The 26,718-nt window shown below is 37.4% G+C and overlaps 1 protein-coding gene across 1 annotated transcript in view; it reads left to right on the forward strand.

Annotated features, from left to right (window-relative positions):
- Positions 1-26,718, forward strand: part of LOC150105640 (coiled-coil domain-containing protein CG32809-like) — a 774,652-nt gene that overhangs the window by 503,995 nt on the left and 243,939 nt on the right. The window lies entirely within an intron of this gene.

Consider the following 26,718-nt stretch of genomic DNA (forward strand, 5'->3'; position numbering starts at 1 on the left):
TCTTTTATGAAGAACTTTATTCTAACATAATCAATGCGTGACACATAATGAAGTGACTTTCACATACATCATTTTTTCATATAGTTGCCATAGTGTTTTTGCATTCATCCCACCAACTCTCATATCCTGGCATACAAGAAACTGCTGCCAAATCTTTTTAAGTAAGAAACAAGAACATGCAACATGATATCGTCATCATCAGTTGCAAATTTTTGGTTGCAAGATCAAGACTATGAAGCATAGAATCCATTCAAAATTGTGAACATTCATTTGCTTTAGTACTCCATGTGTACATACTATCCAGTGAGATATTAGGTTTTTTGGAAATATCATTCTATTTAATGCAACAGTCATCTCCAGTTAAGATAGATATCCAAGATCAGCAACAAGCTGGACATCAAGCACATATATCATGGGTAACAACACTTTTACCATGTGACAGTGAATTTCTACAGTGCAGTAAACTATAGAAATGTTTTCTTGCATAACATGTAGTAGTTAGATCACAGCACCTTCTGCATATTATTAAAGTCACAACAGACCTCCAGGGAGTGAGAGACTCGCCAAGGAGGCTATGCACCACTCATACCACATCGCACCTCACATTGAATTCATTCACATAACCTGCATATGCCACCTCCAAAGACAAGCTATTCCAGTCATGCAGCACTCTGTGAGAGAAAAATCTAACTCACCCCTTTCTTGACTGCATTCATTCTCATCTTCTATAGATGCCCTCACTACACAATCCATAAAATGAAAATTTCCATCTACTCTTATCCTGTATGACTCTTTTAAAAGTTTGTGGATCTATATCATATCACCTTCCCCCTCTTTTTCCTGTCTGCTAGATCTTCTGTAGTACACATCTTCTCCTCATAATCTACATTCAATTGTCCCAATATCATCTTTAACATTCTCCTTTGCATCTTTTCTACTGTATCTGCATTACCTTGGAAACTAGGAGATCAGATCTGTCCACAATAGTCAAGAAGTGATTGTATCAAAAGTGATTTGTAAAAAGGCAAAATGACTTCCTTATTCTTATATATCAGTGTTCATTTCATGCCAGTGCATAATCATCAATCTAATAGATAAGTCTAGGTGTCGACGGTTATTCATGACTTATTTTTAATGGTATTGACAACACCAAACAAACTATTTTATCAACAGATGTTTTATTAACTGCTTATATTTCACTGAATTTCAAATAAGCATCATCAGAGCACAACACAGTTTGTATACGCAACAGTGAGTAAGTGGGTCATATAAGCATTATATGGGAAATATAAGCTATACATTTAATAAAACATCTTTTGATAGAATAGTTTGTTTGGTGTTGTTAATACTGTTAAAAATAAGTCATGAACAAAAGTGCATATGTCTACATTTACTAATATTCAACTGATTGCCATTTTCACATACCTGCCATTCCAGCTTATTCAAATCATTCTGCAAGTATTGCATATCAGCTGCATTCCTGATTACCCTGGCTATCTTAGCATTATCAGCAAATAATCATTCCCAATATCATATTGTAAAGATTGAATAAAACAGTGGAGACCAAAGACTGGTGCCTGGGGTATACTACTGGTCAGCTTAAATCTTGTCAACTCACATCCTCCACACACCACTTTTTGATATTTGTTACTCAGTCATCTTCCTATTCTAATAATTTATAATCCAATGTCATATCCTCCAATTTATGCAACAGCCTTACATTCTGAATCTTATCAAAACTTCAGCAAAGTACAAAACTATCATCCTATAACCATTCCCATTGTCTAACTCAATTGTGACATTATTATAAAATGTGTGTAAGTTACTCAAACATGACCTTCCCTTAGTAAACTCATGCTGTGCATTGCAAAGTACAGATTCCCTGTCAACCCATTTCTATATGCAAACTCTTGCTATCTTTTCCAAAATCTTCACCACCACTCCAGAGATACTGATAAGTTGAAAGTTAGATGCATCAGCTCTGTACCACCTTTGTGCAATGGGATTATCATATATTCTTTCCACTACTGTGAATTTTCCCTATGCTGAGACTCAAATCATACAGCCAGGTCAAAGGAATATCCAGTTGATAGTTGTTGAAAGTTTTTCCACTTGGTTATACTATAAATTAAAGATACCAAGAAATTATATACTTAGTTTAATCCTTGAACCAAGTGTAAGCAAACAAAGTTTGCACCTGTTTGAAGTATTTTCAGGACTGGGGCAACTCATGGTAAAGGTGGTATGACTTCACATCACTTGCCTTAAGTAGTGACTTGAGTAGTGACTCTTCCCTTAATGCATAGCATTATACATGTCTGCAAGGTTCTTATAGAGAGGCTTATATGCTGGTTAGACATGATAACTAATAATTAAGGAATTGACAGCGTAGACTAGAAATATAAATTAAATAAACTTTAATATATACTTTCCGATATTTTGGCAAACGTCACATTGCCATCTTCTTGGGAACTTAATACAAAGACAAGTGCATGCAGGTACTACATAACAGCAAATGAGAACAGAAGCTAGGAAGCTACTGTTTACCTAAAGTCCTGATGGTGCCCCCTGGTGGGCTATATTGGTAGTTCTTGGCCTTTGGGCTGAAGTTCTTCTGATAAATGTTTCCCAAATTTGGGGCAGTCTCATGCATCCAAATTTGTTGAGGTTTGGCATGTTCCTAAGGGCTGAGGCAGATTCCATGAATAGTCTTTCATATTTGAACTTGCTGCAGTGTATTACTGTGGCTTTCTTCCATCTTATTCTGTGGCGAGTATGCAGAGCATGGTCTGCAAGCCCAGAGTGGCTGTACTTGTGAAATCGGATGTAATCCTTGTGTTCTGAGATTCTGATATTTGCTGTCCTGCCTGTTTGACCAAAGTAGGATAATATCCCTTTCTTCAGTTATCTTGAAGGTTGAAGCACTCAATGCTCTTCACGTGGTCACAGCTTTGCCATGGCTCCTAGGAAATTACTGACCGAAGAATTAATAATCCAAATTGAACGCGGGATTTGCCACCTTCCAAACTACATCGGCAACGATATTAGATTGGATGTAGCCTGTGTTCTCACAAAAGCAAAACCTCCAAAATCCAACATATCCATTAGTGAATACAAGTCACTATAAGAATTGAAGAAAAACAAAGAAATAGTTATCACCAAAGCGGATAAGGGGAACGCCACTGTGATACTCAATCTCAATGACTACACAGGTAAACTTAAGGCATTACTATTAGATTGAGCCACTTACCTCCCTATTGAATACAATTACGCCAACTCTCAAATTAGAAAACTCCATAGGCTCCTTAAGAAGGTCACTTCTTGGCCTGTGGAGATTACCAACAGACTAAAACCATATAACTCTAGATCCCCCCCCCCCCCCCCCCCGCATATATGGGCTCCCAAAAATACATAAAGAAAATGTGCCATTACGTCCCATAGTGGATGGTATTGATTCCCCCACTTACAAACTAGCCAAACATTTAGCCAAAGTGCTCTCACACTATACTGGCAACACACCATCACATATAAAAAAACTCAGCCCACTTCAAAGCCAGTATAGAAAACCTTACACTCCAACATAATGACATAACGGTCAGTTTTGACGTCTCCTCCTTATTCACGAATGTCCCCCTCAAAGAAACCTTAAAGCTAATCCAAGCTAAATTTCCTCCCGATATCTCAGCCCTATTTCAGTTTACAACGAACTCGGGCTATATTGTTTGGCAGGAAGAATTCTACAAACAGATAGAGGGGATAGCCATGGGTTCACCACTTTCCCCACCCTTGGCCAACTTCTTTATGGAGACTTTTGAAGAGGAAAGCCTTAAACTCAGCCCCACAAAAACTTACCATATGGCTTGGCTACGTTGATGATGTGTTCGCTATTTGGCCACATGGCCCGGATTCACTCTTGTCCTTCCTAACAAACAACCAACACCCTAGAATCAAGTTCACCCTGGAAAAAGAGAAAAACAATAGCCTCCCCTTCATAGACACACTAGTCACCCACCAACCTGATGGAACCTTGGTTTTCTCAGTTTATAGAAAACCCACCCATACAGGCAGATACATTCACTAACAATCCCATCACCCCCCCCCCTCACAACAATATGGAGTTATTAAGACACTATTCAACAGGGCAAAACTTATCTGTTCCAATGATCAAGCCCTAACCACTGAACTAAATCACATCCTTAACACTTTCTCAGCCAATGGCTACCCTCTCCCCAAAAAAATCCAAAAAATACTTAAACCAGTTATCCACAACCCATCTCCCCCCCTTTCACAAAAAAGATTACTCCAAATCCATCACCATCCCCTACATTTCGAGGCACCTCAGAAAAAATCAACAAAATCCTAAAAAAACATGACTTAACCGCCTGTTACAGATCATATAGAAAATTGGCATCCCTTATCTGCTCCACTAAAGACCAACCACTCCCCCCCTAGACCTACCTGGTGTATACCAGGTCCCTTGCAGCTGTAAATTATCCTACTTTGGCCAAACAGGCAGCACAGCAAATATCAGAATCTCAGAACACAAGGATTACATCTGATTTCACCAGTACAGCCACTCTGGGCTTGCAGACCAAGTTCTGGATACTCACCACAGAATAAGATGGAAGAAAGCCACAGTAATACACTGCAGCAAGTTCAAATATGAAAGACTATTCATGGAATCAGCCTCAGCCCTTAGGAACATGCCAAACCTCAACAAATTTGGATGCATGAGACTGCCCAAATTTGGGAAACATTTATCAGAAGAACTTCAGCCCAAAGGCCAAGAACTACCAATATAGCCCACCAGGGGGTACCATCAGGACTTTAGGAAAACTGTGGCTTCATCGCTTCTGTTCTCATTTGCTGTTATGTAGTACCTGCTTGCACTTGTCTTTGTATTAAGTTCCCAAGAAGATGGCAACGTGACGTTTGCCGAAATATCGGAAAGTATATATTAAAGTTTATTTCATTTATATTTCTAGTCTATGCTGTCAATTCTTTAATTATTAGTTATCATGTCTGCAAGGAGATGTGCTTTGCATTATGGGATACTAAGGCAAGTGATGTAAAGTCATACCACCTTTATCACGAGTTTCCCTAGTCTTGAAAATACTTTAGGCACAAACTTTGTTTGCTTATACTTTGATAAGGGATTAAACCAAGTATATAATTTCTTGGTATCTTTAATTTATAGAACATCCAGTTCACCTGAACTCTTTTAGCATCCGTGCTGATATCCCATCAGTCCCTGTTGCCAAATTCATATTCTGTTTATACAGCATCTCTAGTACCTCCTCATATACTTGAGTTTCTTCCTCCACTGTAGAGGTAACTTTGTGGACAACATTGCATACGCCATAGTTTCTTCTACATCTGCCACCTGTGCAGTTGGGAAATGTAGAAAGGTTATTCTTACATTGATGAGAGTTATTCTTACATATTCATTCTTTCTTTTGCTTAAAAAATAATGATAGAATTCTTCTGGGTTCTTTTTAGTTTGCAAAGCCAGTTTCTTTTGATACTCAAACTTAGTTTTCCATACAATAGTTGAAACTTTTTGCCTGAGCCTTATAATTTTCATTAATGACATCATCCTTATGCACATTTATTCCTTCCACAGTATCTTTTTTCCCTTAAGATTGTCTTGTTTAATGAGACTGCACATCAATTTCACTCCTATACTATTTATTCTTTGAACTCTAGAAACAAAATTCTGATATTACATCACATAAGTATTTTGTAAATTCTTCCCATGTTCTACTGATATCCTTCCACATCAAACAACAATACCGTGGAACAAAAACAAGAATCTAGCATACCACACAGCTAATCAAATTTTCCTGCTTTTAAGTTCATCATGTACTTTTTCTCAATGGGATATTTATACATATAGTTACTTCTCATGTTAGTACAGCATTGATCATGCTGGTTAGTGACACAATCAGTGTCACTAATCAGCAACAGAACAGTCTTGTCTTTTACTGAAATCCTCCTGTGATGTTATAATCATGTCTAATATTTTTTGACCTCAAATTTTTTCTGCCACATGCTCCTAAAGGAAGCTGTCCTGCAACAGCTCAATAAATTCAGCTTTATTCTTCTCATGAAATTTCACTGTTACCCAATTAATCATTACGGTGTTTGTCGTTTTACTATGGTTTTCAACTAATAGTAAGCCATATAGAACCCATATTCATATTCCCCCACTGCATATGGTTCATATGAAATGTGCCTTATATTTTTTTATGTGCCTTTATATTTATGTTATCTTATATTTTTAATCATCCCCTTACAATCAAACAGATTATACTTTTCTTTATTATGCTTGAAAAGTGTTACAGTGATTATCTCTATAGCAATTGTAGTTTCACTCACTCACTGTAACAAACTACCAAAATATTCCACACACCAATTCATAGCATTAAAAGAAATTCATTGTATAGCAAACATTTTGATAGGAACATATTCCTTGATCCTGTGAGTTTGCTGTGGCAAGAGTTAACTATATTTCAGATTAAGTGTTAATTTGGTTACAGACAAATCCTCTGATGCAAGTACCAGATCTATCACTCTCAAACTCCTGGTACTTTCCATCGCATACTGCCTCAGGTAATTATTTCTTAGTAACTGCATAAATTCCATTTCCTTCTTCCCGTGTGTCATTTCCTCCTCCTACTCTGTGTTCCCATAGTTGAAGTCCCCACAATAATTGTGTGCCTCCTCTCATTGTATTTGCTGATTCATATATCATCATCATTTTTCACATCCCGTGGTCTATAGCAGCAACCAACTGTATATTTTGTCCTGTTAGCATTTATCTTACCAGATAGCCTTGAATGCACTATTTGCACTGATCTCTAGCTGAACTCCCCCCTCCCCCCCTTTTTTTTTGCTGCAGTTCATCGGCTGTCAGGAAAAATATCCTACCAACCATTCTTTTCACTTTTTTTCCCCTCTGAAAATTCCATACCTTTCCCATTCTATCCCACTAGGTGTATCATCTAATTTCAGCTATATCTCACTAAGGACAATAACTTTTGCCCAAGAAGAACTAACTCATTCCAAAACGTAATAGCCTTTTACACTCACAGCCTTATACTTTATATTAGCTATTCTATTATTGTTTTGTTACTAGTGGTACCAACTTAGGCATATTTGTACATTCTCATGCTCACTTTCCACATTATTATCTGCAAACTTACTCTACATCCTCCTCCCCCCAATAGACTAGTTTCCCTGATTTTGTGCCTTCTTTCTCAGTTCTTTCAGCAGCACTTTTCCAGCCTCTGAATAAATACTAAATCTGTTGGAGTGCAAACCATCCACTTTGTATAAGTTTTTGTCCATCAAACTCCCTTCACACATCCACAAACTTCACATCGTTCATCCTGAGTAATGCATTGACTCATTCACAGTCGTGTCTCTTCTTCTCAACTCACCTCTGTCATACTATGGCAACAGACTTGCTATCCTTAATTCTCTCATTCTTTTCTTTTGCTATGTTCAGTAACTCTTTCATGTCCTCTCTCATACTATACTTGTCACTTTTCAAATCATTCAATCATGCAAAAACAGTCAACTCTTTTGCTTTGCCTTTCTTCATCCTAATAGCCTCAGTAATATTATTAATCTTTGCACCTGGGAGGCATGATTTCATCACATTGTCCTCAAGTACTTCTATCCAAAATTAGATTTATAAATTTTTGTGAATGTTGTCATGCCATTTCTGCTGTGATTTTAGTTTATGCAGAAGCAGAAGACTTTTGCCTTAAGAAAAATTAAATCGAATGTTTCTAAATAGGTTATTTCTTTACTTCTCAATAAAAGAAATGAATCCATTGGTAAATGTTTTAGGTACAACAACAAGTCGCAATAAGTGTTATTATAAGTCAAAATCTCTACAGTATTGTTGTTACTCCACTCTGTGTAGTTATGACTGATCATTTGATATCTGCTGTGTGTCTCCTTGAATTCATTCACTTTTGGCAAACTGGCCACACTCTCTGGCAATCCACATGCCTACCATTCTTCATGAGAAAATTATGTTTCATATTACCATGTTTATCACCTCCTCCATAGTGTAGTTAGCTAGAGATATATTGCCCTTTGGTTTCAAAAAGACCTAGGTTTGATTTGTATGACTTATGTGAGGAATATTTCTCTGAAATAAAAGGGCTTTTGGAACTGAATGTAATTTAGTCTATGTGTCGTACATGGATAGTTTACAGGGATTTATCCTGCAAATTGATCTCACAACATGTAGCAAAATTCATTGAAGAACATAGCATACTGAGTCCATAAAGAGGCTGGTGTTCAGGGTGCTAGTTCAATGGTAAATCATTTCAATGGATCCAGATTCTACCGTAAATGATCTATGGTAGGATCTGGGTGTGGAGGCTGAGAAAAGTATTAGAGAAAAAAAAAAAAAAAAACTTGATCTATGGACTGAATTGTTGGGAAGCTGGATTTAAGAGCCATTAAATATTAATCTTGCACATTAGGACCAGTACCGCCATTTCCTGTATAGCACGTTGACCAACAAACATGTTTATCAAGCTTTTATGTAACACAGCTTATAACCCTTGTTATTGTTCTTCCTTTCCAACCACTACCATACAGTTCTTAAGCCTATCTTGTTGCTCACATGGTTCTGTTGTGATTATGATTATACTGGTATCTCCATGGAGTCTGAAAACTCATTCATGGGAGGCTCACAGTAAGCATCATTCATGCACTGTTTATCATGAATACATTCACTGACAAAGCATTTACAACTGCCAAGCAAAAAAAAAAAAAAAAAAAAAAAAAAACCCTGGTCCTTACATCCTTGCTAACTGCTATTACACAACTTCCAAGAGTCATCTCTCTCTTCTCTCCCTTACTCTCATGCATTGAAAAATTTCTTGTGCATTAGTCCAATAACCCCATTGTAGCATATACATTTATATCATATCTGATCTTTCCTGCCTCTTATCCAGAATTTTGTAATTCTTAATCCTTCTGTCTGTGTCTGTCGTTATAGGAGCAATCTTCAGAGTTGTCACTATCTAGCTCTCCTTCCTCTGGATACTCTCCACCATTTATTATCTCTTAGATACCTAAGTGATCAAATATTTGCACCAGTCCAGATGTGCTTGTATAAGTGATTTATAAAAAGGGATAATAACTTCCTCATACCTGTATGTTTTTTAACACCTTAGCAATACTTCATGTTGTTTTGCTCTTGTTTGCAGTATGTCACCCAAATGTCAATTTCCTATCCACCATAATATTGGTCATCTGCCTCTAGACCTTCTCTAATTCCTCATCCTTCTCCTTGAAATCTGAATGAGCAAATATGTATATGGTAACCTAGATGGGTATAATAGGGCTACTACAAAAGTGTCTGCTTATTCTTATTTATCACTGACCTTCTCATTATTGTAGTGAACTTCTATATTATCTTTACTACCTTTATAATGTATTCCATAAACTTCAGTTTCCTGTTCACCATTACTCTTAGTTTGTGACTTTCTGAACTACTGAACTACCTGCAGTACCGTCTTATCAGAGTAGTACAGGATGTTTAAAGTATCCTTCATTTAGAGCAATCTGTAGAGAAAACCAGTAGGCAAAATATCCTCACACTTGGTCAATACTTTAAGCAGATCATGGAGAGAGAGAGATTTTGACAATAAAAAATTGTTCAAAAAAAAAACTGATAGGAGAAATACGGAGATGAGCGAGAAAAGATAGTTAATTTTGCATGCTACATGAGCCATAAAGTGGTATAAATGAAGGAGTGAGACTGGCTCTACAGTCATTCAACTTGCATGATTGATCTCACTTTGCCTGAACATTTCTTGCTTGTGAAGTGTTTCTGTAGGAATAGGAAAATGCTGCAGCAGCATTTCCCCATTTTGGTGAGTGGAATGCATTGTGAATGCAAGGAATGTAAATAACTTAAGTTCATTATGATAGGCATGTTGCTGGTTGAATAGGCCTCCTGCAGTGGATCTGTAGACTCTGTGATGGTCACTGAATAATAATAATAACATTGGAGCAGGTGGATGGGGATCTAAAATTTAAAGGACACGTTGCTAAAATCGTGACGATAACACAACAAATTTGGCAATGATACTGAGAACACTGACTTGTAAGCATAGTCTAATTCCATTATATAAGGCCTTGATTAGACCACATAGGGAGACTATTGTGCACAGATTTGGTCATTTGGTTACTTGGTTTTCAAAAAGAATGAACAGATAAAGATTAATCTAGTCTCTGGAATGTTAAGTGTGAAGAAAGATGAGAGAAGCTGCAATTAAGAAACAGTTAATAAGCAGTTACATTTAGCTTACCTTTGTGTAGTGTGATGTAGCTTGTGTCTTGTTCATATGTATGTTTTCCCGATGATGACCTGAATATAGAGACCAAAGCGTCAATGTCTAACGTGTGTTTTTGTTTCCATAAATTCTACACAATGGAATTAATTAAATTCAATTTCAATATTATTATTATCATTATTATTCAGAGCCTCCATCGAATCACAAGGCACATTTGGGAATCCCGTCTGAGAAAATACAGTGTGTGTCATACCAGTCCTTAAACTCCTTCTCCATATGTGCTCCCACAATCCTGTAAGGCAATGCATGCAATGCATTCCATGGTCTAACCACCCTCTGCAAAAAAAAAAAAAAAATAAATAAAAAATAAAAAATAAAAAAAAAAATACACTCCTCACCCGTTTCCTCGCTACTTCCATCCGTATCTTCCAGGTTTGGCTCCCTTTCTCTTTCCTTTTTTCAATCCATATAAGAAATCCCTCCAATGTCAGCCCTCTGACTTCCTCTTAGCATTTTAAATGTCTCAATCATATCACCTCTCTGACTTCTATCTATCAAACTCTGCAGTCCACACATTCTCTCTCTCTCTCTTCTCATAAATAACATTATTTACTTTATTATCACAATCTTTCATAATAACTCTTCACATTATAAACAAAATGAAGAGCACAAATTATAACTGTGATAATTTGTTTATAAACTGTGACAGTGATTTACTTGAATGATGTAAATCATTCAAGTAAATCATTGTAGAAACAATTCAGACTGTAGCTGAAAATGAACTAATGTCCTAAAACTGGATAACCATAAAGTTAATTTGGAAACGTTAGGCTATCTGGTCTCAGTAAGACTGTTTCCCAAATATTTGGCAAATTAATGCAGCCATATTTATTGATGTTGGAATATATATATTCTTTTGATATGTAGCCAGCAAAAGAAAGAATGATTATGGAAGGATGACATTGATTAGAGGAAATGGTATAAAGACGGCTGTTGCAGAATGTGTGGTGGAGATACTTAATGAGCAGTTCATAAAGATCTTTCAATCTTGTGAATGCGACTTCATGGAGAGATTAAGAGCAGTTGATGATGGGGAGGAGAGACTGACTGTAAGTGAGCAAGAGGTGTTTGGGGAGTTGAGTAAACTAGATGTAAATAAGGCTGTGGGACTTGATAATATATCACCACGTATTCTGAAGGAGTGTGCTAGAGAGTTGACACCTGCCTTGACATATTTTTTTAATACGAGTCTTGCACTTGGTCAAGTTCCTAAAGAGTGGAAGGAGGGCAAGATTGTGCCACTTCATAAATTCTGAAGGAATGTGCCAGAGAGTTGACACTTGCCTTGACATATTTTTTTAATACGAGTCTTGCACTTGGTCAAGTTCCTAAAGAGTGGAAGGAGGGCAAGATTGTGCCACTTCATAAAGGAGGTGATCGAACTCAAGCATAAAACTATAGGCCTATCTGTGTGTCAGGTGTTGTGGTTAAGTTGTTGGAGAAGCTTGTGAGAACTAGGATCCAGAGTTGGGTTGACAACAATGGTATAATCTTTGATGGACAGCATGGATTTGCTAAAGGAGGTCATGTTTTAGTAATCTACTTACTTATTACAATAAAGTGACTGCTTCCTTGGGCAGAGGAGAAGGATACACAGTAATATACTTGGATTTTGCAAAAGCTTTTGATAGAGTACCTCCTGATAAGTTGACAGTCAAACTAGAGCAGATGGGGTTGGATATTAGATTAGTGTATTGGATTGGAGACTGGCTATCTGATAGGTATCAACAAGTTGTGTGTGGGGGTGCGATATCCAGGAAAAGGAAAGTCACTAGTGGAGTGCCTCAGGGATCTGTTTTAGGGCCATTACTATTTAACTTGTATATTAATGATATTGGCGAAGATTTGGATGGAGATATTCAGTTGTTTGCAGATGATGCAAAGTTGGGACGAACCATAAAGAGTAGGGAAGATGTTGTGGTCTTGCAGGAAGAGTTGAATAAATTGAGTGATTGGGCATGGAAATGGGGATGCGAGTTCAATGTTGCAAAATGTAAGGTTTTAAAATTTAGAAAACAAAGATGGGATGCAGAATTTATGCTTGGTGAGAATATATTGTTGGAGGTAGAGGAAATGAGAGATCTGGGGGTGATAGTGGATAAGGATCTAAAATTTAGGGGACACATTGCCAAAATTGTGAAAACAACACAAAGACTCCTGGGAATGATGCGGAGGACACTGACGTGTAGAAGTAGGGAGATTCTTATTCCATTGTATAAGGCTTTGATTAGGCCACACATGGACTATTGTGCCCAGATTTGGTCACCTGGTTTTCAGAAGGATGAAGAAATGTTGGAAAGGGTCCAAAGGCGACTGACTAAGGTAGTTTCTGACCTCTGGAATGTCAAGTATGAGGAAAGATTGAAAAGATGTAATTCGCAGAGTCTGGTGGAGAGAAGGAAGAGGAGAGATATGATAGAGACCTACAAGTTGGTAAAGAGTTGTTATAGGATCAATGCTGGAGAAGTTCTACAGAGAATAGTGGGAGATCAGAGGAGAACTAGAAGTCATCCCTGGAAACTGTATAAAGAGGGTGTGAGTAAGGGAGTGAGAGACAGGTTTTTTTCGTGCAGAGTTGTGAGTGATTGGAATGCCTTGTCTGAGAGTGTGGTCTCTGCAAGGAGTTTGAATGAGTTTAAGACACAGTATGATGAGATGTGTGTGAGATAAAAGGACCTCCTAGATGTGTCTTTGACTCCATGAGGTCTTGTTTATTTTCGTAGACAGGCTTATATGTTGGTTATGCATTTCTAAATAACTTAGGGAATTGAAACAACGTAGATCCGAATATAAATTAAATTATATTTTAATAGATATTTCCGATATTTCGGCAATGTCACATTGCCATTTTCTAAAGGAACTTACAAAAAGGCAGGTGCACACAAGGCAATAACAATATAGTAACTGAGAATGAAGATTTGAAGCTATCGTTCTCCTAGAAGTCCTGATGGTGCCCTCTGGAGGGCTAAGTAGGCGTTCTTGGCCGTTGGGCTGAACTTCTGCTGATGTATGCCTCCCAAATTTGGGGCAGTCGCATACAACCAAATTTGTTGAGGTTTGGAGAGTTTCTTAGGGCAGAGGCTGATTCCATAAATAATCTTTCGAATTTATATTTGCTCTGGTGTGTTATTGTTGCTTTCTTCCACCGTATTCTGTGGCGAGTATCCAGAGCATGGTCTGCAAAACCAGAATGGCTATACTTGTAAAACCGGATGTAGTCCTTGTGTTCAGAAATTCTGATATTCGCTGTCCTGCCTGTTTGGCCAAAGTACGACAGTTTACAACTGCAAGGGACCTGGTATACACCAGGTAGGTCTAGGGGAAGTGGTTGGTCTTTGGTAGAGCGGATAAGGGATGCCAATTTTCTGTAAGGCCTGTAACAGGAGGTGAGGTCATGTTTTTTTAGAATTTTGGTAATTTTTTCTGAGGTGCCTCGGATGTAGGGAATGGTGATGGATTTAGAGTAATCTTTTTTGTGGAGGGGGGGAGGAGGGGGTTGTGGTTTGTAGGTTTTAATATTTTTTGGATTTTTTTGGGGGGGTAGCCATTGGCTGAGAAAGTGTTGAGGATGTGATTTAGTTCAGTGTTAAGGGCTATGTCGTTAGAACAGATTAGTTTAGCCCTGTTGTATAGTGTTTTTACCACTCCATATTGTTGTGAGGGGGGGGGGGGATTGTTGGTGTATGTATCTGCTTGTATTGGTGGGTTTTCTGTAAACTGAGGAAACCAAAGTTCCATCAGGCTAGCAGGTGACTAGTGTGTCTAAGAAAGGGAGGCAGTTGTTTTCCTCTTTTTCCAGGGTGAACTTGATTCTGGCGTGTTGGTTGTTTAAGTGTGTAAGGAAGGAGAGGAGTGTTTCAGAGCCATGTGGCCAAATAGCGAACACATCATCAACGTAGCGAAGCCATATGGTTGGTTTTTGTGGGGCAGAGGCTAAGGCTTTTTCCTCAAAGGTCTCCTTAAAGAAATTGGCCAAGGATGGTGAGATTGGTGAGCCCATGTCTGTCCCCTCTATTTGTTTGTAGAATTTTCCCTGCCAAACGAAATAGCCGGAGTTCATTGTGAACTGAAATAGGGCTGAGATATCAGGGGAAAATTTAGCTTGGATTAGCTCTAAAGTTTCCTTGAGTGGGACATTTGTGAATAAGGAGGAGATGTCGAAGCTGACCATTATGTCAGTATGTTGGAGTGTAAGGTTTTCTATGCTGGCTTTGAAGTGGGCTGAGTTTTTTATGTGTGATGGTGTGTTGCCGGTATAGTGTGTGAGCTCTTTGGCCAAATGTTTAGCTAATTTGTATGTGGGGGAATCAATGCCATCCACTATGAGACGTAATGGCACATTTTCTTTATGTATTTTTGGGAGTCCGTAAATACGGGGGGGGGGGGGGTATAGAGTTAAACGGTTTTAATCTGTTGGTAACTTCTACAGGCCAAGAAGTGACTTTCTTAAGGAGCCTGTGAAGTTTTATAATTTGTGAGTTGGTGGGATTGTAATTGATAGGAAGGTAAGTAGCCCGATCTAATAGAATAGCATTCAGCTTACCTTTGTAATCCTTTTGGTTAAGTACTACAGTTGCATTTCCTTTATCCGCTTTGGTGATAACTAATTCTTTATTATTTCTCAATTCCTGTAGGGCTTTAAATTCCTGTTGGATATATTGGTTTTGGGTGGTTTTGCTATGGAAAGGACACAAGCTACATCCAGTCTTACACTGTTGGCGATTTGATGTGGAAGGTGGCGGATTCCTCTTTCAATCTGGATCATAATATCCTCACTTGGTATTTTTCTGGGAGCAATGGCGAAGTTGTGGCCACGTGAAAGCACGTTGAGGGCTTCAGGGTGACTGAAGAAAGGTTGATTACGGTGTTGGTAGCAAGTTTTGGATTGACGGTAGAATTCTTTTTTAATTTATCGAATTTCTTCATCTGTCGGCCTCGTATCTTTTCAAACTCTTTGTCTGCAGCGGTACACGAGATGTCATGTAAAATTGACCACAGTTCTTGATTCAAAGTGCCTGAAAGGAATTTTCGAGGGTACGAATAGCTTCGTTAATTTCGGCTAAGCCTAACCGCGTGGTGGTGATTTGTTCGTGAAGTAACGCGTAGCTAGCGCGGTTGTATATACGGAGCGCTTTTTGCAACACAAAACGGTGCTTCAATTTTACACAGTTCGGGATTACCTTGTTATCCCGGCAGCGTTTCAGGAAAGTCAGACGATTTAATTGTCTAGACAGCTTCAACTTCAGGGCACCATCAGGACTTCTTGGAGAACGATAGCTTCAAATCTTCATTCTCAGTTACTGTATTGTTATTGCCTTGTGTGCACCTGCCTTTTTGTAAGTTCCTTTAGAAAATGGCAATGTGACATTGCCGAAATATCGGAAATATCTATTAAAATATAATTTAATTTATATTCGGATCTACGTTGTTTCAATTCCCTAAGTTATTTAGAAGAGGTCTTGTTTAATAATAATAATATATGACGATTCTAAAACTAGTCTCTCAGATCAATATTGACTTGCATGTAATACTGATGTATTTTTCCATTTAATCTTAAGGGAAGGAGTATCCAGAGTATGATCTCTAGTTCAGACTTGCCATACAAATGATCACAGATGTAATTTTTGTATTCTTCAAGGGTAGAAATCTAACAAATTATTAGTATCAATAAATTAATTATATTTTATCATCTCTTGGTGTTATACTGTGAAGTGCAATGATGAATAACCAACAACAGTTGGTTATTCATCATTATTTCTATACGTATTGTACGGCTCTGATAATATTTTTGTTATCTGCCTCTACTCTCTCTCTAAAGTCCATTTATCCCCTTCAGTCCCATTATCCAGATCTGAACACAGAAAGCTAGACATGGCTTAATCAGGACTTTATACAATAGAATCAGCACCCTTTTATCTCTGCTGATCAGCATCTTTATCAGCTTTGTAGCAATCCACTGTCACCTTCACCACCTTTGCAATATGTCCGTTAAACATCAAATTTCTATTGGTTGCCCCAAAATCCTGCTTGCCTCCTCCACTTTCTTCATTCTAGTTACACCAATGGAGTATGCTGTCGTCCTTGTTTCGATCCTAAATTTCAAGACTTTTTAGTTATACTGGCATCCCAGACCTGCATCCACCTGGCCAGCTTATTCAAATCTATCAGAAAGACCACAACATTGGCACTATCACTAATAACTGATGCTTCACAGCATCCCATCATCTTCAAACAATCAAACGTGTGCCCCCCCCCCCCACCACCACCACCTGCAGTCCATTGACAATATCATGCACATAAAGATTAATCAGTAGAGATCCTAGTACTGAGCCCTGTGGAACCCCCACTTGTTATGTTTACTTCTTTGAGACCACTTTCTTTTATTATTATTATTATTACCCCAAGAACTCATGGATTCAAAAACTCATCTGGGAGGTCCTTTTATCACACACATCTCATCATACCATGTCTTGAACTCATTCAAACTCCTTGCAGACACCACACTCTCAGGCAAGGCATTCCAATCACTCACAACTCTGCACAAAAAAAACCTGTCTCTCACTCCCTTACTCACACCCTCTTTATACAGTTTCCAGGGATGACTTCTGGTTCTCCTCTGATCTCACACTATTCTCTGTAGAACTTCTCCAGCATTGATCCTATAACAACTCCTTACCAACTTGGAGGTCTCTATCATATCTCTCCTCTTCCTTCTCTCCACCAGACTCTGCGAATTACATCTTCTCAATCTTTCCTCATACTCGACATTCCAAAGGCGACTGACCTTAGTCAGTCGCCTTTGGACCCTTTCCAACATCTCTTCATCCTTCTGAAAACCCGGTGACCAAATCTGGGCACAATAGTCCATGTGTGGCCTAATCAAAGCCTTATACAACAGAACAAGAATCTCCCTTCTTCTAAATGTCAGTGTCCTCCGCATCATTCCCAGAAGCCTTTATGTTGTCTTCACAATTTTGGCGATGTGTCCCCTAAATTTTAGATCCTTATCCACTATCACCCACAGATCTCTTATTTCCTCTACCTCCAACAATATATTCTCACCAAGCATAAATTCTGCATCCCATCTTTGTTTTTCAAATTTTAAAACCTTACATTTTGCAACATTGAACTTGCATCCCCATTTCCGTGCCCAATCATTCAATTTATTCAAGTCTTCTTGTAAGGCCACAACATCTTCACTACTCTTTATGGTTTGTCCCAACTTTGCATTATCTGCAAACAACTGAATATCTCTGTCCAAATCTTTGCCAATATCATTAATATACAAGTTAAACAGTAACGGCCCTAAAACAGACCCCTGAGGTACTCCACTAGTGACTTTCCTTTTCCTGGATATCGCATGCCCATATACAACTTGTTGATACCTATCAGATAGCCAGTCTCCAATCCAGTGCACTAATCTAATATCCAACCCCATCTGCTCTAGTTTGACTGTCAACTTATCATGAGGTACTCTATCAAAAGCTTTTGAGAAATCCAAGTACTGTGTATCCTTCTCCTCTGTCCAAGGAAGCAGTCACTTTATTGTAATAAGTAAGTAGATTAGTAAAACATGACCTCCCTTTAGCAAATCCATGCCGTCCATCAAAGATTATACCATTGTTGTCAACCCAACTCTGGATCCTAGTTCTCACAAGCTTCTCCAACAACTTAACCACAACACCTGACACACAGATAAGCCTATAGTTTTATGCTTGAGTTCGATCACCTCCTTTATGAAGTGGCACAATCTTGCCCTCCTTCCACTCTTTAGGAACTTGACCAAGTGCAAGACTCATATTAAAAAAATATGTCAATGCTGGTGTAAACTCCCTGGCACATACCTTCAGAATATGCAGTGATATATTATCAAGAGTCCCACAGCCTTATTCACATCTAGTTTACTCAACTCCCCAAATACCTCTTGCTCACTTACAGTCAGTCTCTCCTTCCCATCATCAACTGCTCTCAATCTCTTCATGAAGTTACATTCACAAGATTGAAAGATCTTTATGAACTGTTCATTAAGTATCTAGACCACACATTCTGCATCAGCTGTCTTTATACCATTTTCTTCTATCGATGTCATCCTTCCATAATCATTCTTTCTATTGCTGGCTACATATCGAAAGAACTCCCTAGGATTCTTTTTGGCTTCATTAGCTAACTGCTGTTCATACCTCTCTTTAGCTACTCTCACCAACCAAGTCGTCCTCCTTGCCTGGTCTTTGTAGACCTCATGAAATTGGTTATTTCCACTTCTCTTATGCTGCCTCCACAATGCCCTTTTTCTCTGTATCGCATGCTTAATCTCTTTATTCATCCATCTTACACCTACCTTGTTTAACCTTCTCACCCTTGGAATACATTTAGACATTGCATATACTAGATAGTTTTTGAAAATCCCACAAGCTGCATTGATCTCTTTTCCAGCTAACTCGTCATTCCATGCTACATCCGCAAGCTTTCTCCTGAGCTCTTCATAATCAACTCTTCATTATGCAACTCTCTGGTATCTATCATCAACCCATACACGGTACTAATGTACTATAAGTTGATCTACCAACCTCTCATGTATGGGCTCAACATAAAAAAAAAAAAAAAAAAAAAAAAAAAAAAAAAAAAAAAAAAACAGCATCCAGTTTCTAATCAAATTCACTGAGCCAGTTTCTAATTAAATTCACTGACCATATCTAAATTAATATTCTGCAACTGAGATATCAGCTTATTTACAAATGTCTATATTATTTATTATTATTATTATTACGGGTATCTCCATGGAGTCAGTAGACTCATCGCGGGAGACCCAAACTAGCAAAACAATATCTGTCATATCTCTTCTTGAATTTATTTACAGATGAAGAGCTCACAACAAAGTCAGGCAATAAATTCCACTCATTCACCACCCTCCAGGCAAAAAACCTTGTTCTGACACCTTTGTTAACCACACTCTTCTTTAATTTCCAGAGATGACCTCTTGTTCTTCCATCACTATCACACAGCTGAAACATTTCCCCTGCATCAATCCTATAAAAACCTTTTAGTAATTTGAATGTTTCTATCATATCCCCTCTTCTTCGCCTATCAACCAATCTCTGCAATCCACAAGCTCTCAATCTATCAATGTAGGGAGCATTTTTTATATCACTCACCAACTTGGTCACTCTTCTCTGAACCCTCTCCACAGCCTCCTCATCTCCAAGGAATCCAGGTGACCAGACCTGAGCACAGTAATCCAAATGTGGAAGTATCAATGCTTTATAAAGGGGAATAATAACCTCTTTATCTCTGGATGTCAGTGTGTTCCTCAACAACCAAGTAATCCTATGTGCAATCTTGGACACCTTAGCAATGTGTCCTCTGAACTTCATCTCCTTATCTACCAATACCCCTAAGTCCCTAGCCTCATCAATCTCTTGGAGTACCTTTCCATCTATGTAGTACACAGCTGGTAATCTTTTAATCCCAAAATGCAAGACTTTACACTTTTCCACATTGAACTGACATCCATTTTCTTTTGCCCATTTTACCAGCTTATTTAAATCCTCCTGCAAACTTTCAACATCAGCTTGATTTTTTATTGCACTACACAACTTTGCATCATCAGCAAACAACTGAATATCTCCCTTTAAGCCGTTTCCTATATCATTTATATACAAATTAAACAACATTGGCCCAAGCACAGAGCCCTGAGGCACACCACTGGTCACCTGCCTCATTCTGGACTCAGCTCCTCCATACACCACCTTATGGTATCTCTCCCTGAGCCATTCTCCTATCCATATCACCAATTTAATATCCATTCCCATCTGCTCCAATTTGCGTAACAGTGTTCTATGGGGTATCCTGTCAAAAGCCTTAGCAAAATCCAGAAGTACCACTGTGTAGCCAGTTCCTTTGTCCAACTCTGATGTTATTCTATTATGGATAGTTAATAGATTGCTAAGGCAGGATCTACCTTTAACAAAACCATGTTGGCCTCTATAGAGTATCATATCCTGATCCACCCATTCTTGAATTTTGTCTTTAACCAACTTTTCCAATACTTTTACCACTACTCCTGAGATGGTGATTGGTCTGTAATTCAATACTGCAGTTTTAGAGCCACCCTTATGCAAAGGAACCACTTTGCCTAACTTCTACTCCCTAGGGACCATACCAGAGTTCAAACTTAAATTAAATATCCAGGTAAGAGGGGTTGACAATTCATTTGCACATTCACGCAACACCCGAGCTGATATTCCATCTAAGCCTACCGCAGTGTTTGCATTTAAGTTTCGCAATATATTTAATACCTCTGATTCTTTAGCTTCAATTCTCACATTAGGTATTGCTATAGGTATAGAGATATCCTCACTTGGGCGATAGACTTTTGAGAAGTGATCACTCAGTAACTCGACTAACAATAATAAGAAAAAAAACATATATGCCTTTTAGAAATCAGTGCTGAACCTCACAAATAATATTATCTTCATTTAACCTACCATTGTATACCATTTCTCACTAATTTCTTCAAAAAAAAAATCTGACATTCAGGTTACTTAGCATTCGACACACACACTCTTTTCATACACTTCTAAACCTTGAGCCCATCCCAAACCGCTAGTAATGATGAAACCTACTTTTCCAAGATGAAATACTCCAATAAAGTGATAATTTAAACAACTCTACTACGTCATCTGCATTTGATAACTTGATCCCCAGTTTCATCTAAAATTGTGATTCTTCGACAATCATAGAGGAGAAAATATCTCCACTTCACAAAGGGGGTTGATAAGAACAGGCTTCAAATTACAGTCTGTACAAATGGAATCATGGTTAAGATGTGAGAGAGAGGGGGGGGGGATGGACCAAGATCCAGTATTAGTTTGATAACATAAATATTTTTTATGAGCGTTACATAGACTTTTTAGTATAATCAGTATAAAAGTCATGCAACAAGACAAGTCATCTATCCATTATAAATGGCAAGTCGACATCTAAATTAGCTGTGTGACTGTTATACTATTAGATAATCAATTAAGTGAGTTGAAAGTAAGATTGATTATCTAACACCTTTCAGCAGATTCTGGTGCCAGACAGAGCATTTTTCTAGAAATGCAGTCACTAGTAGTGGGTTGCAAGAGTTTGTTTTGAGATATAATTGTTTAATGTATATGTTAATAATAATCAGAGCGGCTTAAGTGCAATATGTAGCTGTTTGTAGATGATGCAAAATTGTGTCAGTATTGGAGAGAATGAGAAAGAGAGCAGTCATGCATTAAGCAGATTGCCTTTCAAGCATTAAGCAGAATGCTTGAAAGGCAAGAATTCTTAGGGAGGTTTTTTTTGCACCATTCTAAATATGAGAACAGTAGTCCAAGGCTGGACACATTTGTATTTATATAATGTTACAGACTGTATGGACAAGAAGTAGTATCTTTCACAGAAGAGAACTCCAAGTTTTGTTGAGAATGAATTGGTTGTGGTTTTGATTGTTTGCGCCAGGAAAGATGTGAGGTGTAAGTCAGCCTAAAAAAGAGAAATATGGTCATAATTGAATATCTAAATATTGAAACTTTTTTGAAACACATTCAGTGGATCACCTATTGAAATGCAATTGTTACCTCGTGCTAGGAAATAATAGAAATAACAAATTTAATCTATTAAGATAAAAGTCTCCCAGATCTTTGAGATAGACATACAGTCATTTCTATTTAAATTCGGTCGGTGTAAGATAGTTTCACTACTTTCTTTGAATAAGCGTTCATATTTGAATCTGCATATATGGAGCAGAACTGCTTTATCCCACTGGACACTATGAGTAGGGTCAATACTGTGCTGTGCCAGACCAGACTTCAGAGGTTTGTTATAATCAATATAATGATGTTCTTTTATTCTTTTTTCCAAAGAATGGCCAGTTTGTCCAAAATAAGAGACATCACATTCACAAGGTATTTGGTAAATGCCAGCCCAAGATAGAGAAGACAGTTTATCCTTTGTAGAAGGTAATAAAGAAGAAATTTTGTTGATAGGAATATATGTTGGAATCAATTGATACTTTTTCAGAATTCTACCTAGAGGTTCTGAGATTCCTGGAATGTACGAAATAGGAACTCTGTGGACTGTTGAAGAAACTGTAGGCGTTGGAACCTAAGAGTCAAATATTTGTTGGATTTGATTGGAGTTGTAACTAATCATTTGATTCCATTAACTTTTTAATGATGGAAAGTTCTTGCTGTAAGATTATTGGGGAAGAGCAAACTTCATGTGCTCTATGAATTAGAGATTTAAGAATATCAAATTTTTGAGATATGTGGTGGTGGTGCGCAGACTTTTTGTGAATGTATTTGCCAGTAAATGTGGGTTTTTGAAAGACGCTTGGAGATAAGGTACCAGAAGACGTTATTCGAATATGTTATCCACTCAGGTTATTTCAGCTGGAAAAACAAAATCTACAAACAAATTGAAGGTACTGCCATGGGTAGCCCACTGTCTCACAAACCTCTGAAGTCTGGTCTGGCACAGCACAGTATTGACCCTACTCATAGTGTCCAGTGGGATAAAGCGGTTCTCCTCCATAGATGCAGATTCAAATATGAATGCTCATTCAAAGAAAGTTGTGAAACTATCTTACACCGACCGAATTTAAATAGAAATGACTATCTATATCAAAGATCTGGAAGACTTTTATCTTATATAAAAAACCATTTATCTTAATAGATTAAATTTGTTATTTCTATTATTTCCTAGCATGAGGTAAAAATTGTATTTTAATAGGTGATCCACCGAACATTTTGCTTGTATTCCATTCCTATTACTGTTACAGACACTGAAGGTGTACTATTAATTTTAGTATGAAATATCTTAATTATCTTAATAAGCACGAGGTAACAATTGTATTTTAATAGGTGATCCACCGAACATTTTGCTTGTATTCCATTCCTATTATAGACACTGAAGATGTACTATTAATTTTAGTATGAAATATCTGTTTTACTAATTAAAGATATTACTGTGGTTTTTACGTGTTACTTTATTATTTAATTACTATGCCACAGGTTCCACTAAAAATCAAGGAATGAGAAAGATTCCTTGAGTCTCATTACTTGCCTGCTAGTTTTCCAGATTTGTCCCTTCAGATGTCTTTTCTAAGGGTCTATAAATGAACCTTGTGTACCAAATCACAGGAAGTGTATGAGAAACTGTTTTATTGATTCCATTAGCTGCTTTTGATTCCATTACACAGAGATTGTATAGAATTGTACCTGGTGGAAATTCTGTTGTTATTATCCACACACACACACACACACACACACACACACACACACACACACACACACACACACAATGTTTACAGTTTTGCATGGTTAAGTTTGACAAGAAACTGCAGGTCCAAGTCATATTATCTTTCTTACTTAATGAAAACGAAATTATTTGCTATTATTTCTTGACAGCAAGAATATGAGTGGGAAGTTTATGCAAAAATGCTGTGTGATTAGATAAACTAATGACTCAGTTTAACCATATTTGCCACTGTGCTATCATGTGTGTTGCCACAAAATGGTACAGTATTAGTTACATGTGTCAACAGTAATCTCTTGTTAACCTTTTCCAAAGATTCAACTCCATTTGGCTTATTTCTTTATAGAAAGTTATTTAACATTTTTTTGTTAAATTATAAATTGAACAGGGAAGAAAATTTCCTTTGCAACCTATAATGAATTACATGGTTTTGAAATGTAAGCAGATTTAGTTAAATTAGTATTATTCTCACAAAAATTTTTACACCTCAAGACATCTCCCTTTTTAGAGCCATGCCCTACATTTTTCGAAATGCAACTCTAATTAATACAGTTTTAAATTCTAGGGTTTAGAATTGAAAACACGTTAAGTATTGTTAATAGATATATCATAGATCACATCCTAATCCTGGAAAAATAAAAGATGCTTTGAATCATGGCAAATTAAACATGCCTTCTGATTTTAGCCAAGCAGAACTCTATTTATTTATTTTTTTACAAATCTTTGTTTGTTGTTCTTCTATGCTACTTCATTTTTTTATCTACTTCAATGTTTATTTTATGCATTAGCAATACATTTAAATTAATTATTGCATTTTTTGCTATTTTTTGCAGTAAAAGCTGGAATGAAAATTGCTTTTTTTTAAAACATAGAATTTATTTTACATTATTTTCTATGCATTTATAAATTCATTTAGAAATGCAAAGTATGATATTGTTGGTGCAATATCATGGGTATTTTTTTTTAAATTTCTGGTATTAGAAGTTTTTAAAATTTACCAATAGCCTATGTAAGTATAAACTGTAGCTGGTTTGTTAATGAATATACAGCAGCTTTGATTTATGAATTAATTTCACAATATCCTGCTTAATTTAAATCATATACAGTGTAATAAATTTATAAAATGACTTCCATTATTTGGCATATGTGTCATAATTTTTAGATATTTTGTTTTAATTTAAATTAAAAATGCTAAGAAATTATATTCTTGTTCACTCCTTTAACCAAGTGTAAGCAAACAAAGTTTGTGCATCAAGCTTCTGCATGACTAGGCTTCTTGTATATTATTATTATTATTCAGGCCTCCATGGAGTCAAAAGACTCATCTAAGGAGGTCTCCCCTAAGAAACACAAAGTCTATCATACCACTCCTTAAACTCATTGACCGTTCTCGCTCTCACCACTATCAGGCAATGCATTCCATGGTTCAACCACCCTCCACGCAAAGAAACTACTCCTCACCCTCTTGCTCACAGTTTCCTTTTGTAACTTCCAGGGATGGCCTCTTGTCATCACTCCTTCCCGCTGTTCAACCAAGTGAAAGAACTCCCCAGAGTCAACCCTGTAACCACCTCTCAGCAGTTTAAAAGTCTCAATCATATCACCTCTCCTTCTTCTATCCACCAAACTCTGCAGTCCACATTCCCTCAGCCAATCCTCATAACCAAAATTGTACAGTCCTGAAACTATCTTTGTCATCTGTCTTTGTACCCTTTTCACAGTTAATTTATCCCCTTTCAAATCCTGGGGACCAAATATGAGAGCAATAGTCCAAATGTGGTCTGATCAGAGACTTATACAATGGAATGATAACCGTTTTATCTCTGCAGGTCAGTGTCCTTCTCATAATTGCAGCAATCCTCTGTGTTACCTTCACCACCTTTGCAATATGTCCCCTAAACTTGAGGTTTCTAACAATCAACAACCCCAGATCTTGTCTCCCCTACTTCCTCCAGTATAACTCCTCCCATAGAGTATGCAGCATCCCATCGATGTTTCCCAAACCTCAAGACCTTACATTTTGTTGCATTAAACTGATACCCCCATTCATTTACCCATCTGTCTAGCTTATTCAAATCCTCTTGCAGGAATACCACACCTGCACTATTACTAATAATCCTTCCCAGCTTCGCATCATCCACAAACAACTGAATATCCTCGTTATTTAATTTATAACCAAGTGAAAAAACTTTCTACGACCTGTTCTAATCCAGAGTATTTTCACTACTTGTATATAGAATATATATCTTCTTCTTCTCCCTTCTACGTGTTGGGCCTACTGGCTGTTACAGGGCTATCTTAAGCCCTTCTAAGTCATACCCATCCTGAGGATAACGTGACTAGCCTTATGCCTCCGGTATAGTCTATGGCTGTAGCTGCATGTGTTCACAGAGTTGATTTGCCTACTTGCAGGAGGAAAAACCCCAGATAAACTGAGGAGGAAAACCCTGCTGTCCATGCCCAAGACCAGCTAACTTGGTGTGTGTGGGGGCTAGTTGCTTTGCAACCAGGCATTTGGTTGCAAAGCAACTAGCCCCCCTAGGCTAACTGTGCAGACTTGAATACATATATGATTTCTGTATTACTTCAACCTCAGTATCTCTTCTTGGTCTGGCTACCACTGATGAGACTTCAATAAAGGGTGAAACTGGTCTGGGTAGTGACCCTTTTCATAATGCATATGTTACACACACACCAATAAAAGGATGTGTGCTTTGCATTATGGGATACTAAAGCAATTGCTGTGAAGTCATTAGCTTTTGTATACAGGTAGTTATGAAGACACTTCACATGCAAACTGTTTGCTTATCTTTGATTAAAGGATTAAATAAGAATATAATTTCTTGGCATTTTTAATTTAATTTATAACCAAGTAAAAAAACTTTCTATCACATCATTTTGTTTTATCACTACTGATTTCAAATAGTGAATTCCATCCTTGTCTTTTGAAATTCAAAAGACAAGGATGGAATTCACTATTTGAAATCAGTAGTGATATCTTGAGGTGGAAGAAATATTCTTGGGATGATGGCCAACTATATCAGAA

This window comes from Typopeltis vanoorti, chromosome 6, assembly GCF_054136105.1.
Source record: "Typopeltis vanoorti isolate ZY-2024b chromosome 6, IOZ_Tvanoo_1.0, whole genome shotgun sequence".
Lineage (NCBI taxonomy): Eukaryota > Metazoa > Arthropoda > Arachnida > Uropygi > Thelyphonidae > Typopeltis > Typopeltis vanoorti.